Source organism: Asterias amurensis, chromosome 2 (assembly GCF_032118995.1).
Source record: "Asterias amurensis chromosome 2, ASM3211899v1".
Lineage (NCBI taxonomy): Eukaryota > Metazoa > Echinodermata > Asteroidea > Forcipulatida > Asteriidae > Asterias > Asterias amurensis.
The window spans coordinates 5,555,262-5,568,384 of record NC_092649.1 but is presented as its reverse complement, the minus strand read 5'-3'; the positions used below and the strand labels follow the sequence as shown (position 1 = coordinate 5,568,384).

Sequence of the window (13,123 nt, the reverse complement as noted above, 5' to 3'; positions counted from 1 at the left end):
CACAAGCATTGGTCTTGGTGTCTTCGTCAGTAATCGTAGTGGCAGCGAGTCGGAAATCTTTTTGCGTAAAAACAGTAAAGTTGGGCGGAGTTTAAAATTTTCCAAATTGCTTGATTTTGACGGCGACCATACCCCGACTTGATAATAATTGAGATCGGGGTAATTGGCACGACCTTCTGAAGGCCATAGTGCTGTGCGACCTTTTCCGTTCAGTCTCATATAGCCGTGCTCACTGCAGTCGAATTATTCACTTCGAACAAAAAAATTACCGCTATAAAAACCCACCCGTATACACTGTGCGTAAAATGTTTGTAGTACCGCATCGCCTGCCGCACCACACGACGCGTCGGCATGCTGATAAAGTGGTACCAGTGCGCAGTAGTCGTACGGTGGGTGTTGAGTGATGTGACAGTGTGTTGAGGTTGGGTCGTGCGGTGTAAATAGTGATCATTCGTTTTACACGTTCAAAGCACCGTCGCACGTCCAGATCTTGCCAATGCCCAATCACAAGCTCGATACTGAAGGCTCCACCCTACTCGGACCGTTGTCTTTGTTAAACGCTATACATATTCATGTTATTCAATAGAGCAGGAGAGCTGGAGGCATGTGTGTAAGCCCCAGGAAAATTCTCTTATTGTCTGCTCCTTGTAAAGCATGCAGGTAGCGGACATTCACTCACAAGGTGATGTTAGCATTCATTGCTAAGCAAGCAGGGTGTGTAAAAAACATGCAACAATAGCCTATACAGTATAATACCACTACTTGTGAGCTCAATCCAACATGTGCAAGTCCCTTTGGTTGGGCAGTTGGATCTTAACAATGTAGGTGTGCTCAACTTGTAAAGAGAAGGTCTGCTGTTCACATTCAAATAAGATTACGTTCGTCTGTGATGATATTCAGGTCGACTGTTCACATTCAAATAAGATTACGTTCATCTGTAATGATATTCAGGACTGCTGTTCACATTCAAATAAGATTAGTTGGTCACTTACAAAATTATATTCCTTTTTTCTTCTCTTTTTAAACCCTACTTTGAGTGATCACTACTGGATTTTGGAGATTCAATCCAACATCTGAGTGATATGAATATGGTGTTTTTGTGTTTGCACATAATAACAGTAAGTAAGGACGCTGGTGTATCAGCTTTAACAGTTAAAAATAAATCCTTATGTTATTCGGCCACAGTGACACCCAACATACTTCACCCAGCCCCTTCTTAACATACATTTTTTTGCAAAATAGTTTAGGAGGGTACTTAAAAATAATTACAAAATGTTCCCCTTTTCGCTGTTTCCTTTGGTTAAATTTGGCTGGGCACTAGTTGACAACAGCAATTCTTAGTAAATCTTTCCTTAATAATGAATGCTAACACTACACTGTCTTGTGAGTGATTGTCCGCTACCTGCATGCTTTACAAGGAGCAGACAATAAGAGAATTTTCCTGGGGCTTACACATGCCTCCATCAGCTCTCCTGCCTCTATTGAATAACGTATACATGAATATGTATAGCGTTTAACAAAGACAACGGTCCGAGTAGGGTGGAGCCTTCAGTATCGAGCTTGTGATTGGGCATTGGCAAGATCTGGACGTGCGACGGTGATTTGAACGTGCAATACGAATGATCACTAATACACATCTACGCACAATGTTTGGGGGGGGGGGGGGTTACGGTTCTGTTTTCGGAGTGAATAATGCGACTGCCTTGAGCAAGGCTAGTTTATAGAGTGATGAAGAAAAAATATATATAAATGTCTTCGGAGAGTAGCAATGCAAAAAATTAATTTGACTGATTTGTCTGTTTATTACCATGTCACACTTCATTTTACTGGGTAGTGGGTTGCGCTTGTGGGTCCTTCTGGACAAGTGGTGGGGGGGGGGGGGGGGGGGGGTGGTGATGTCCGGTGGCAATTTTGCACGTAGTTCCAGTATGACTAGAGATTCTGCCGGTCCTCCACAGAAACTGTGTGCCCCCCCCCCCCCCAACTAGATGTTTTAAGCAGCAAAAATCCCACTAACCAAACTGTTCTTCTGTTTTGCCTCTTTTCAGACACTATTGGTATATATTGCTCAAAATAATTATTAGCACAAAACCTTATACTTGGTAACAATTAATGGGGAGAGGTTGATAGTATAAAACATTGTGAGAAACTGCTCCCTCTGGAGTGACGTAGTTTTAGAAAGAAGAAGTAATTTTCCACGAATTTGATTTCGAGACCTCAGATTTAGAATTTGAGCATCTGAAAGCGTTTTTTCTTTCATTATTATCTCCCAACGTTGATGACCGATTGAGCTCATTCACAGGTTTGTTATATACGTTGAGATACACAAAGTGAGAAGACTGGTCTTTGACAAATTACCAATAGTGTCCACTGTCTTTAAACAAAAATACAAATAATGGGGGGGTGGGCGTGTACAAACTAACATATCGATGTATAGCCTTTAAGTATAGCCTTTAAGTTTAATTATAAACCTTAATATTTCGTGGTTGATTAACAACTTTTTCTAAGCTACCGTTTTATGTTAAAATGTGCGTATGTGTCCCCAGTGTGTATAAACAATTTGCATGCAAGAGCCGTCGGAGCGAGTTACGTTTTGGAAAGCATTGTGTGCATTTCGGAAAGGGCCGACAATCGATATGGAGGCCTTTCTAAAATTATTCGGCAAGAAAGTCGAAATTTGACAGATAATTTGAAGACAACAACATAAAGTAACAAGCAATAATACCACAATGTATGCCTTCAAAAAGCTGCCAGTCTATGAAGTGTCGCCATCGTACCAGGATAAAAGAAATTGATGAAATAAAAACGCAAAACATATGTATATAGAATAAATTAAACCCATAGCATATGAAATTACTTTGTAATAAAAAAGTCTAGTTATCCATGATATAAACACAATACATTAATGAAGAATACAACTGGTTTGAATATATTAACTAAAACAAATTATAAAAAAAACAAGAAATTAAAAAACAATTAAACTTTTTTTTGTAACGAATAGAAAGTTAATGGATTGGCACGAAATACAAATACATTATTTGTGTCCGGTTTCTCAAAATGCTGGTACCGTCAGGCTCGATAACTCAATGTATTTCCTTTTTAAATATCAAGTCGGTTTAGTAATTTGCTTCTTTTCTCATTATAACTTTTCTCACTCCGAAAACAGAACCGTAACACCCCCCCCCCCCCCCCTCTAATCACTGTGCGTAGTGTGTGTACTTACACCGCACGACCCAACCTCAACACACTGTCACATCACTCAACGCCCACCGTAACGACTACTGCGCACTGGTACCACTTTATCCGCATGCCGACGCGTCGTGTGGTGCGGCAGGCGATGCGGTACTACAAACATTTTACGCACAGTGTATACGGGTGGGTTTTTATAGCGGTAATTTTTTTGTTCGGAGTGAATAATTCGACTGCAATGAGCACGGCTATATGAGACTGAACGGAAAAGGTCGCGCAGCACTATGGCCTTCAGAAGGTCGTGCCAATGACCCCGATCTCATTTATCAAGTCGGGGTATGGTCGCCGTCAAAATCAAGCAATTTGGAAAATTTTAAACTCCGCCCAACTTTACTGTTTTTACGCAAAAAGATTTCCGACTCGCTGCCACTACGATTACTGACGAAGACACCAATACCAATGCCGACCAAGCGGTTTTCTACTCCGAAATGGTTGCCGACGGTGCTGCGTTTTGAATAGTGTTCATACGTTTTGGAGGTACGTCGGCCGGTCGACCACGTCAGAGCCAATGAACAGCTCTCCCTGGGCAGCTACACCCACAATTTACATACACGACGAACGTTGCAGAGGTTTCCTTTATTCTGATTCATTACAGCAGGATGAATATTCATGTATCGGACAGTGTGCTCGTGACATATACAGCTAACGTGAGTTGAGACAGTCCTGCACTGTTTTTGTTACTTGGTATGTCACGAGCACACAATCTATTCATTCGCCTTTGAAAAGATCGGGTAAGCTTTTGGGTGTTTCGTTCGTCATCGCAGAGGCCGCGCCGATACATGAATATTCACCCTGCTGTAATGAATCAGAATAAAGGAAACCTCTGCAACGTTCGTCATGTATGTAAATTGTGGGTGTAGCTGCCCAGGGAGAGCTGTTCATTGGCTCTGACGTGGTCGACCGGCCGACGTACCTCCAAAACCTATGAACACTATTACAACCACGGAGATCTCACCACGATGCTACAACGCTGCGTGTACGATAGTTAGGGACTTTTCGTTTTCGACGACGGATGGTTCTGCGACGGTTGTTCAGCTAAACGTCGTCGTTTTCAGCACAATGAAGATTCATCCCAAGTACTGTCGTAGAAATTGAGGGACGACCGTCCTCAAAGCCGACGCATGCGCAGATGACGCCAAATGTCATCTTTACCGTCGCAGAACCATCCGTCGACGAAAACGAAAAGTCCCTATGGCGATTCCACTACGACTTTGCCCCGCAAAACATTGTTGGCTAGGAGATCCCACCCCGACCACGCTCGTGGAGATCCTCCGACGTTTGGCCCACGATTGGTCCGCCATTGGTCACGCTCTCGGCCACTTTTCCAGCGTGTAATAGAAGCGACGTGTATGTGTGAACATGTTCAAAATAATGTAGGGAGAGCTTGGTAAACTCCACGTACACTGCCCAAAAGGTTCAGGGAAAAAAAATCACGCACCAGCACACCAACAAAAGCGAGCTTTCGATTTTCGGGACGGAGCACACAGGACGGGAGAGAACATAACACAGTAGTCTGTATGCTCAAGCTCGAGTGCAGCTCCCGTCCTGTATGTTGTGGACCGCATGGTGATAAAGAATTGATTCGAGTTCCAGTCCCGTAAGGTTTTTATTTGTGTTTCCAGTCTACATTTTGAAGTCGGATATGATTTTTAGGATCTCTCGCACGAGAACGGGGCTTGAATCAAGTCTACCAAAAGGCTCCCTCGCCATACAACGTGTACAAACGACATCACTCCGTTGTCGTACAGACCGGATGTTGTTTCACCAATATAGCGTTCCAAATCTCTACACGACGGAGAGTACTTTAGTTTCGCGCATGTCGATCGACTTTCATGCTCCCTTAATACACTGATCTCTATTGTAGGGTGCGTTCGTTTAGCTTCCCTGGGTCGACCCCGGTGTGTGGTGGGGGTTTTTTCCAGGACGAACGTGTGCAGATAATTACCCACGTTTGTTCTGGTAAAAAAAAAACGCCACACACCGAGGTTGACCCAGGGAAGATAAACGAACGCACCCTATATACAACCAGTAATCTCTTTAAGCGTATTTTTTTCCCAGGTAAGATGAGGCCACTAAGCATTAAATGGACGTGTTGAATATACATGTACCTTCTTTCTCACATCGGCGCAACCAACCAAGCGTGTCTAGAGTACCCTCTATACACGTGTACTTGTATAGCATCTCCATGCGAACTCCATGCGTTAACATGTAGCGGCCTCCGTCTTTTGATTTCGGGACGGTAAGGCCATGGAGTTTTCCTCCATAATAAGGCACACGTTGTTATTGTAGCCTCATCTTCCCTGGGGGAAAAAAACACGCTTAGATTGTTTTACTGTCCTGTAGCGGCTGTGCCGATCGACCGTTAGGGGGCGCCAGCACGACTCCCAATCGGAGCACCGCTGGCGTATTTCTTTTTCCTAGGACGAACGTGGGCGATTTACATAAATGGGCGTAGTTAACTATACATTTTCCCATGCACATGCGTACTTCGACGTAATAATAGTTGTGGAAATTCACTCACGCATATTAAACATGTACACATACACGCATACATGTACACATGTTACATGTACATTGTACATGTATATATTAAGTACCATGTACCATGTAAAACTGCGTATTTTGTATAACTCTACCTTTTGTCCATAAAAATGCGTCGCGCTTGCTTTCATTGGCAAGTCTTGATTGCCCGATAAAATACGTTTGGATATGGTTGAGAGGGGAGGGAGAGCAATTATGAAAATAGACTGACGGTCATAATGAACGGTTGTGGTCCCTAATGTTTTTTGATGAAATATAGGCCGTGTCCGAAACGGCGACTTCGGCTACAGCTACGGCTAGATCTAGATCGCGCGCGTCTGCCTATTCTTCAACACTGGTAGACGCGCTGATCTAGACGTAGCTGTAGCCGAAGTCGTCGTTTCGGACACGGCCATAGTACACTGCATTACAAACAGCACTTATGCATCTGGAGCACACAAAATTATGCAACCACAATAATGTGTTTTTTCCCACAGGTTTGTGATCTACTGCATGTTGGGATACATCAAGTGAAAATACTGGTCTTCGACAATAATTACCAAATCAAGTGGAAATACTGGTCTTCGACAATAATTACCAAATGTGCCCAGTTTAAAAATAAACCATGATCTCCATGGTTAGACCATGGAGAAAGAAATAGGAGGTAGACTAGTTCATCACAACCTGTACACCATTGTGTGGTCCTCATTAATTTACCACAACTATTTTCATTCCACATACCACCACCAGTGGCCCAAGGTCCCTTGCGGTCATTACTAAAGTTCGTGCATGCGCGAGAGTGTTTTTCTGGAAAAAACACGCCCATTTTATGTTAATTGCCCACGTTCGTCATAGGGAAAAAAAATACGCGATCCGCTGGCAACTCAAGCAGGCAGATCGGTATATCTGCTCGCCAGAGAGGGCGCTCTCTGGCTTAGGTTTCTGCTTCGTGTAATTAATTATGACTTGTTGTGAGTGAATAAACCTCCATAGAAACGGACAGAAAAGGCAGTTAATATTGTACCTTCTTGTGTCATTCAACTGTGTACAACGCAATGAAGTTGCACTATGCGCTGTGTGAATAGGGTGCTTAAGCAAAATAGAGGCTTTAAAGCAATTGGACACTTTCGGTAAACAGTATTGTCCAAGGCCCACACTTTGTGTTTCACAACTTCTATTTAAAATAACAAACCTGTTAAAATTTAAGCTCAATCGGTCTTCAGAGACGTGAGAAAATAACGGGAAAACCCACCCTTGTTTCTGCACGTTTCCTCGTGTCATGACATGTGTTCAAAATAAATTCGTAATTCTCGCTATCGAGAATTGATATGTTTGATCATGATAAATTTCCCCTTCACAGTTGACTTGTAAAATCCAGACAGCTAGCAATGATTTTAGCTCTTGCCCACAAAATGCTCATTATTGTACACCCAAAAATGAAATTGTCTTTCATCATGATGATATTACCTAAAAATAATGCCTTAGCAATTAACAGTATTATCACTGCTCCAGATAAAACCTTTGAAAAGCTATTGATGTATTCGCTGTAACCTCGTAAAAACTAATAATCATAAACAAATTATCGCCAGCCATAAACGATATAGACACTTGTTGTTCACTGGGGACTCGTGACCTTTGAAGGCTTTGTAACTGAAACGGGCAACATTTGCACGTTAGTTGAGCAGCCTTGGCTATTTTGACATTTTGAACTATGATTCTAAAGTCACTTTACTGCAAGAATCTTGAAAACCTATAACTTTTCAGCAAAGTCGGGCGGTGCAGGGACTAAAGAGTAAAACCAACGCCCCCATCGGCGCTGCTGAATAATCCAAGGTCTGTACCAGCACATTACACAAGTATCTCGGTAATTAATTTTGTTTATAGTCTTTACAATAAACACTCATAGGTATAAAACCCGTATAAAAAATGTAATTGTCTGGTAATTTGTCAAGTTATTAAAACATTTCCCTATAATATGACGTTGCTGAATTCGATTAAATTCAGTGTAGTTGGTGAATAATGTTTTGGTGTAGTTGTTGTTACCAGTGTTCTAATTGCTACAACTGTACAAGGTATAACATCTGCACCATACTGCGAAAGGGCGAAGGATTTCTGGTATGTAAATAATATATAATTACTGTTGTTACAATTAATTGTTTTTGGTTTATCTCCACAAATTTAATTCTACACAAACGACAAATAAAAAGACATCGCGAAGGCAAGACTGGTGAGGAAAATGTAAATTTTCCTAAAGGCTGTTTGCCGATAAAAGTAGGCCTTTCTCGGAGAGACAGGCACGAAAATTACTTCTTTCTCGAAAACTATGTCCCTTTAGAGGGAGCCGTTTCTCACAATGTTTTATACCATAAACTTCTCCCCATTACTCGTCACCAAGTAAGGCTTTATGCTAATAATTATTTTGAGTAATAACCAATAGTGTCCACTGCCTTTAAGTATAGGCCTTTAGTTATATTTACTCTGCGTTGTTTTTGGCAAGAGTAAACCGCCAGTTATTGTTTAATGATTACTCATCGCTTTTCTGATATTGTTTAATCTTATGAGTGGTTATTAATTTGTTATCACAATTAATATGATAATGTAAAACTCAAAGGGCATCATCACAGCACCATTTCAAATTGGATCTGTTGGGCCCTGATTATGAATTGAACAGTAAACTGAATACCAACTCTCTTTGGTAATCGTTTGTTTTCATTCACAAAGTCGGTTCACGTCGGACATTCAGATGTCTTTTCTATGGATTAGCTGTGCATGATATTGACAGGAGTAAATTTCATAGAGCTGCTGATGAACAGTAAGATTATAAACTTAACCGCTATTTCGTAACAAAATAATAATAATAATAGGTGATCAGCTTGCGCGGTCACAATACATTTGCAAATGCATTGTTCATTGTACTTTCATTTTGACTGTATTAAAGGGAAGGTACACGTTTGGTAATAACTCAAAACAAATATTAACTTAAAAACTGACTTGGTAACGAGCATTGGAGAGCTGTTGATAGTATAAAACATTGTGAGAAACGGCTCCCTCTGGAGTAGCATAGATTTTGACAAAGAGGTTATTTCTCACTAAAATAATATAAGTCTTTTATTCCTATCTAAAAGCACACAAATTCGTCAAACAAGGGTATTTTTTCTCTCATCATTTTCTCGCAACTTCGATGACCAACGAACTTAGCTCAAATTTTCACAGGCTTGTTATTTTATGCTTATGTTGTGATACATGCAAGTGAGAAGACTGGTCTTTGACAATTACCAAACGTGTACCCTCCCTTTTAAGGGCAGGTATTAAGCGTACCTTTTACTTCTCTTGAAATTAAATTCAAGAAATTTGCAACATTTAAAGGCAGTGGACACTATTGGTAATGACTCAAAACAATTATCAGCATAAAACCTTTCGTGATTACGAGTAATAGGGAAAGGTTGATATGGTATAACACATTGTGAGAAACAGTTCCCTCTGAAGTGATGTAGTTTCGAGAAAGAAGTAATTTTCCACGAATTTGATTTCGAGACCTCAAGATAAGAATTTGGGGTCTCAAAATCAAGCATCAGAAAGCTAGCAACTTTGTGTGACGGGTGTTTTTTGTTTCGTTATTATCTCGCAACTTAGACGACTGATTGAGCTCAAATTTTCACAGGTTTGTTATTGTATGCATATGTTGAGGGGAGTGAATACTAGTCTTTGACAATTACCAATAGTGTCCATTGTCTTTAAAGGCACTGGACACTATTTGGTAATAATACTCAAACTAATTGTTAGCGCAAAAACTTACTTGGTAACGAGCAATGGCGAGCTGTTGACAGTATAAAAACATAGTGAGAAACGGCTTCTCTGAAGTAGCGTATGTTTGAGAAAGAGATAACTTCTAACTCAATATAGTCAAAGACTTTAACTGAAACCCTTTATTATGCATCTGAAAGCACACAAAGTAGTGCAAAGAGGATGTTTTCTCTTTCATTATTTCTTGCAAATGCAATGACCAATATTGAGCCCTGATTTCAACAGGTCGTGTGTATGTTGGGCTACACCAAGTGTGGAGAATACTGGTCTTTATTACCAAATCGTGTCGTGTGCCTTTAAAGAAACTGGGCCCGGTTTTGAAAATGCATAATAAGTAAAACTTTCATTTTATTGGTGTTATTTTCAACCTCTTTGTGGATGAACTTAGCTTCTATAATTTTACTTTATTTATTGTACACTTTTGAATGCATTATGCAAACTAGATCTCAATACCGCATGCACAAATACATGGGTCAGAATGAATGCTGCATCAGTTTGACCCATCTGGGCCATTTTTACACAGCTTTTGGATCATATTGACCCCGACGTAGGTCACACAAAATTCGATCGGAACCGGGTCAATTCTGACTCAGAAGTGCTTCGAAATTGCGAAATCAGAGCTCAGACATTCAATACTCTCTTTAAATGGAATGGAACACTCTCCCTAACCACATCAAGGATGCTATCACTATTCACATTTTCAAGAAACTCCTCAAAAGTTTTCTCTTCCATAAGTGTATAAAATTAGTTTCATACAACTGTCTTGAACGCATTGAACAACTTTGCTTGATGTAGGCGCTATACAAATCCCATCATTTTGATTGATTGAAATGTAAAAATAGTAAAAACACCACACTCTTTAATTTGTTTTTTTTTTAGTTGCCCCTCAAATGGCTATTTAAAAAGAGTGGTGATTATTTCACTCTTTAAGAGCGGTCTCACTCGAGGATAGAGTGAAAAATCACTTTAACAAAATTGCAAACTTCAATCTAAAAGAGTAGAAGGACTCTCGAAAAAGAGTTGTCAGTCATACGGCTCTTCAAAGAGTGTCTTTTCACTCTTTAGAGCAAAACCTAGGTTTATTTCTACAAGGTGTCGGGACATCCGGTTATCTTTCTTAAAGTCTAAACGAGTCTCAACATTGAAGGTCTCAACACCAAAACCCATAAATCTTTATTTTTCCTCACCTAGGAATCTTGAGACTGTGACAATGACCAGCCGGGTAGCTGCTGCTCTTGTATTTACTCTTATGCTTCAAACAGTAGTAGGTGAGTCCCCCATAGACCTTAAAAAAATATCCCGCTCGTTTTTATCTTATTATCACATTCTCAAAAACTAAAAGTCAATGGCTCGTGTTTGTGTGTATTTTGTGCACGAATTGGCTTCAAAGTGACGCTTCTAATAAAACAGATAACAAAAATAAACACTTTGTGAAATTATTAAGTAGCATAAAAAAAAATCGTATTTTAGTTCGGGAGGCAATTCAGAGGGTCACAGTTCCTGGCAAGTGGAGTTGAAAGCATTATTCACACCGCTGAACAGGCTAAAGAAGTGTATATGCTCAGACAAATGAAGTTAATGTTTATCTATCTAAAACCAAAATATTGATACCTCACCATGCAATGCCTCAAATCCTATATTATTTACCTATCTACATTGATATTATAATGGACCATGCATATAGTTTGACTTTTTGAAATGTAATAAGTTATTAGCTAGTGTTGTGTGTCCACTGTTATGTGGGATGAGACAATGTGAACAAAACCTTTATTATTTTCCCGTGATTTTTTTTTATTTCGTTACTTTGATACACTTCAGTGATCAATATATCGATTCCAAACTCTCGTTTGTTGTATTTTTACAGCCACTGACCCTTGGTGCTACGTCACGCCCCTCCTGGGGGCGGGGGCAGCCGTTGGGGCAACGATGCGGTCTGTTGGCAAGACAACCATTCGAGGGTTCAAAGGAGTAGCAACTACCAGCGCAGCGGGCGTAGCTGGCGCCCTTGCAGCATCATATGTCTTCCCTTGTGGTGACTGCGGATGTTTAGAACATTGACGACGACCGAATGTTACGGCCATCTTTGTAACATTACTTGATAGAACAGTTCTGAATGAACCTTTTAACAAACAAAAGTACAAAAGTAAATGGGCACCACCGTCCGCATGTTTTAAATCATATTGATATACAAAAAGTGTACGATTTCGAAATTAACGGCAGACCCCAACAATGCCCTGGCTCTAAAGGGACCTATGGCGTCCACATCTCTGCCACTTTTGTGTGTGCAATTTTTGATTGCATTAGTAAAACATTTCTATTACAAGGACGGCCGAATGTTAGCAGAACCTTTAGACCATGCTAGCAGATGTCCAACAAATTTAATACCGTTACAACTGTGTCCACTGTTGTTTATGCCTTCCCAATAAAAATGTATCATACTTCAAAGTCACCCCAACGAAAAAATACTAAAAGATCTATAGAGTACTACTCCAATTGCTCCCGTTTATTACCGGGTAAGTTGGTATTAAATGCTGATATCAAAACTAAACATGCAATGGTTTAGATTCTGGCATGTACGAGGTTGCAAAATTACATCGACCCCACAATGATTCCTTTGCTAAAGTTCATGCAAGTTATACCTGTCTGTTTTCTTTAAAACCATTGTATAACTTCTATTCAAAACCACGTAAGGTACTCTATATAGGCCAACTAAACGAAATATCGTTATAGTGTAATTAAAGTGACTTATGTGAACATTGCTTATACGATGTAGTTGTTATTTCATTATCAGTAAATAAAGGTTCAATCTTATTCTGGAGTTTTAAAATGGTTAAGTCCAACACTTCTTTCCCGCATTTGACTGCAAGCACTTAAGTTCATGCTCATTGGTACGGTGCAGATAGTGCAGTAGGCATCAAAATAACAGAACATGTGTAAAATGTAGGGTCATTTTTGTCAACGTAATACTGATAACAGAAAAGTTATATAAAAAGATACATTAAAAGTCAACTGTGAAAGTTTAAGCTGAAAAAGTGTCTTGCTTACTATAATATGCCTGGGGAAAGTACAGTACTTACACACATCGGTGTATGGGTAAAAAAAAATTACTCTTACCCCCATGTACCCGCTGCCAACCATAGGATTCGAACTGCCTCTAACTACCGGGCAATCTCGGTAGTCTAGTTGGTAAGACACTGCTCTAGAATTGCAAGGGTCGTGGGTTTGAATCACACCAGAGTATTAAAGGCAGTGGACACTATTGGTAATTACTCAAAATAATTATTATCATAAAACCTTTCTTGGTGACGAGTAATGGGGAGAGGTTGATGGTATAAAACATTGTGAGAAACGGCTCCCTCTGAAGTGCCATAGTTTTTGAGAAAGAAGTAATTTTCCACGAATTTGATTTCGAGACCTCAGATTTAAAACTTGAGGTCTCGAAATCAAGACACACAATGGTGTTTTTCTTTCATTATTATCTCGCAAGTTCGATGACCGATTGAGCCAAAATGTTCACAGGTTTGTATGCGTTGAGATACACCAACTGTGA

The 13,123-nt window shown here is 40.1% G+C and overlaps 1 long non-coding RNA gene across 1 annotated transcript; it reads left to right on the top strand.

The window, feature by feature from the left end:
- The first annotated feature begins 8,444 nt into the window (after positions 1-8,444).
- On the top strand, positions 8,445-12,542 carry LOC139954501 (uncharacterized). Its single transcript, XR_011788120.1, has 3 exons — positions 8,445-8,581; positions 10,765-10,841; positions 11,438-12,542. It is a non-coding gene; the product is annotated as an uncharacterized lncRNA (long non-coding RNA).
- Positions 12,543-13,123: the final 581 nt, after the last annotated feature.